The sequence below is a fragment of the Apodemus sylvaticus genome, chromosome 10, assembly GCF_947179515.1.
Source record: "Apodemus sylvaticus chromosome 10, mApoSyl1.1, whole genome shotgun sequence".
Lineage (NCBI taxonomy): Eukaryota > Metazoa > Chordata > Mammalia > Rodentia > Muridae > Apodemus > Apodemus sylvaticus.
The window spans coordinates 109,604,952-109,609,239 of record NC_067481.1 but is presented as its reverse complement, the minus strand read 5'-3'; the positions used below and the strand labels follow the sequence as shown (position 1 = coordinate 109,609,239).

Genomic DNA, 4,288 nt, shown 5'->3' with positions numbered 1-4,288 from the left:
AACTCCAAGCACAGTGTTGTATCCTCTATGGAACCTTAAAACCTTAAGAGAGGAAGGCACAGTGGTCTCCAGTGGAACAGTTAGAGCATTCCTTGTGGCCTTGCTTGGAGGTCAGCTTTTGTTTTTAACAGCTGTGATAAGTCTCACCACTGTCTTAAAACTTTTAATGACTTCCTCACTCCTCCAGTTTACTTTTTGATATGGTTCATCTTGGGAAAACGCACAGCTTCAGAAATAGATTTTACACTCTTACATGTTAAAGTTATCTGGGAGAGAGATGTTTTCCTCTGGGTACATCTAAGTAATGTGCAGTAAACAAGTTCATTGACCCCCATGGGTGACAAGATGGTCCAGGTCCACTGGGAGAAAGAGTCCTGTCATCCTGTCCTTGATTTAGCTGTGTCTCCTTCTAGCCAGGCTTTCTGAGACACATCCTATCAGTGGGATTCACACTGCCCTGAAGGGCTCCCAGTGCTCAGAACTCAGAGCCAGAGAAAGTTTCACACTGATCCTCTTCCCCAGTCTGTCCTGTCTTAGATTTTGGAATTTTTTCTTCAGATTACTTTTTTTCTATTTTTCTTTCTAAGTAACTAAATTGTACCTTTCTTGTGTTTCTTACCAATCCTTGTCATAATATTTTCATAATTGTTCATAATATTTTCACTGTTTTGCTACATTTATTTATTTATTTATATTTGCATCTGTTGAAGACATCTCCCCATACCCTTTGTCCTTGTGTTTCCATCTAAACTACCTCCACTTTCATTAGAGTTAAATCTCATTTGGCATATTCAGTGTAGTAAAGTACATCTGTAATGTTCATTTGAACACTGGAGCTACATGCTCATTAGTGTTTACACTTTACCCATCAATTACCTCTGATATGTTTGTGTTTTTGTTAAATTATGGATATACTATTAGGTAACTGAAATGCAATGTTTTGGTCATGATTTATGACATATTTGAAATAATAATAGAAAACAGTATACATTTAGTGTATTTAGTCCAATTTCGGGTTTGCTGTTGTTGTTGTTTTTGTTGTTGTTGATTCATTGAATCTTTATGAGGTCTTATTGACAGGTACACATCCTATCTGTACATTGTATTATGAATTTGATTGCACACACAAGCATGACTTTCACGACATTTGCCCATAATTCCCTACTGTATCACTCTACCACTTCCATTTCTCACACATGGCTAAGTCTCCCCATTGGGTTTGTGAATTTCTCCTCCAGATTCCACATATGTGTCATGTTTATCTGTGTGAGACTGCTTTATTCCACATAACACAATGATCTGCAATTCTGTTAATTTCCCTACAAATAATAAAAGAGTGATAGAAAAAAAATTTCTCCAAGAATGTGCTCAACACTGGGCCTTTCATAGTAGCAACTTGTCTCTGTGTTCTTAATAATAGAAGCTCTACATAGGGATTGGGACCCCAGAATAACCCAAAGGTTGGACTCAGAAACAAATCCCAAGTGAAAAAATCTTTCATTGAGAATTGTTTTTAACATTGAAATATGTCTGTGCAGTGTGTGCACGTCTGGTGCCACAGAGGCAGGAGGAAGGCTCCAGATCCCCTGGAAATGTGCCCACAGTTGTTAGCTTCCACGTGAGTGCTGGACTCTGCTCTGGGTTCTCTGGAAGAGCAGCTGGTGCTCTTAACCACAGAACCATCACTTATCCCTGTTGTGAAATCAAAAAAAAAAAAAAAATACCTTGGAAGTGTTTAAGAGTACGACTCTCCAAAAGTGTTCAGATATGTATATTACTGTCTACTTGGGAAAGATAACTTTCAAATGGGACTTTAAAAATATATAGTGTGGGCTAGAGAGATGGCTCAGCAATTAAGAGCACTAGATGTTCTTTCAGAGGTCCTGAGTTCAAAACCAGCAACCACTTGGTGGCTCACAACCATCTGTAATGGGAACTGATGCCCTCTTCTGGTGTGTCTGAAGATAGCTACAGTGCACTCGTATACATAAAAGACAAAAATAATTCTTTAAAAAATTATATGCTGTGACTAGTGAATAAAAGCTCTTTATAACATGCAAGTTTGCCTTCCAGGTCATTAGCATGCTGCTTCTTAATATAATAGCACTCAGAAGATTTTTGCTTTGAGCCCACCTGCTTCAATACTTTCTATCTTTTGAGGCTCTCGAGACTCCCTGAAATGCAGTTCCCAGAAGTATAGCATCTGGACCTGAAATACTAGGGAGTTGGACATTTTTCTAAACTTCTCTCCTCCTGATGTGTCTGTTAGCATATTTTCCCACAAACCTCAGTATGTAACTAGCTTTATACGTCAATCTGATTCATTTTCTCTGAAGGCCTGACTGGGATGTTGTTTCCAAGCAACATCCTCTTAGGGGTTTCCTTTTTATCTGAGTTCTGTGTGGGTATCATAGGGAACTCATTGCTTTTCATGCTGTATGTGTACAAATTCTTGGTCAAAGCTTGCTTTAACAGACCCATTGATCCCATTTTCATGCACCTGATGATAGTCAATATATTGACAATCATATTCTCTATTATACCATATATCATGTCATCCTTTGGAGTGCCCAATTTTCTGGATGATGCTGGCTGTAAGGCAGTTGAGTATGTCTACAGAGTCACCAGGTCTATGTCCACCTCTACCACTTTTATCCTAAGCACATTATAAGCCATGACCATCACTCCCAGTAATTCTAAGTGGGCATGGCTTAATCCTAGACTCTGTAAGTGGACTTTTTGCTCCTTCCTGTTTTCCTGGCTTGTCAACATAGTCATATACATGCACCTCATTAAGACCATGATAGCAAAAACTAATTACACTGATATTGATTATGGTTATTCTCATGTTTACTGTGTAAGTCTTCCACCCAAGTACCCAAACGCAAGATTATTCCTGAGTATTTTCATAACAAGTGACCTGCTCTTTCTGGCCATCATGGTATGGACCAACCTCTACATGGTGACCCTCCTCTACAAGTACCACAAGAGAGCCCAGCATCTCGGCAACCCAAGCCTCTCCTCCAAGTCATCTCCTGAACGCAAAGCTCCGCACACAATCCTGTTGCTTGTAAACAGCTTTGTGTTCTTTGATTTGTTGAACAACTTTGCCACTCTTTATGATCAGTTTTATACACATGAAAGAATGCTAAGTTTGGGGGCAATGATCGCAATCGTGGCATTATTTTACCCTACACTCTGTCCATTTCTACTGATGAACACTAATAAAATTCTTTCACAGAGTATTTCTTTCCTACCAATACTGAAAATTACCTATTTTCAAAAAACAGTTGGTGCCTGATATGATGCCCAGATGTTTTTTTTTAACAAATATATCTTTCTAGTGATTTTTGTGTTATATTGGAAGCTGTGTGGCTCTTGAGTCCTTGGTATGGTCCCAGTTATAATTGTCACAAGTTGTACATTTTCAAATTTTAGATTTTAATATTTTTATCAATAAAAGTGCATCCACACCATTCAACAACTTTCATATTTACTGTCCATTGAAATTATAATACTTTAGAGCTTATAAAATAAAAACTCATCTTGTTAACCTCCACATAAATACCATCATAAATATACACATAAATTTTGTACACAAGAGCAGACACACAAACCTGTACACACAAAGATAAATAGATAAAAATAGATAGATAGATAGATAGATAGATAGATAGATAGATAGATAGATAGATAGATAGGTAGGTAGATAGAGGATAGATTTTTCAAAGATTTTTTTTATGTTGACACTTAGAGAAGTATTTATTTTACTTGTTGTCTTAGTCAGGGTTTCTATTCCTGTACAAACATCATGACCAAGAAGCAAGTTGGGGAGGAAAGGGTTTATTCAGCTTACACTTCCATGCTGCTCTTTATCACTAAAGCAAGTCAGGACTGAAACTCAAGCAGGTCAGGAAGCAGGAGCTGATGCAAAGGCCATGGATGGATGTTTCTTACTGGCTTGCTTCCCATGGCTTGGTCAGCCTGCTCTCTTATAAAACCCAAGAGCACCAGCCCAGAGGTGGTGCCACCCACAAGGGACCGTCCCCACTTGATCACTAATTGAGAAAATGCCCCACAGATGGATCTCATGGAGACACTTCCCCAACTAAAGCTCCATTCTCTATTATAACTCCAGCCTGTGTCAAGTTGACACATAAAACCATCCAGTACAATTGACCCCTTGTCAACTTGACACATAAACACATTACCATTAAGCCTCAACATGTACTTTCTTATTCATCCCCAATGTCTAAATAACTTCAAAAGTCCCATAGTCTTTACATAT

The 4,288-nt window shown here is 38.3% G+C and overlaps 1 pseudogene; it reads left to right on the top strand.

Moving 5' to 3' along the window:
- Positions 1-2,347: 2,347 nt before the first annotated feature.
- Positions 2,348-3,301, top strand: LOC127694519 (vomeronasal type-1 receptor 4-like; annotated as a pseudogene).
- Positions 3,302-4,288: the final 987 nt, after the last annotated feature.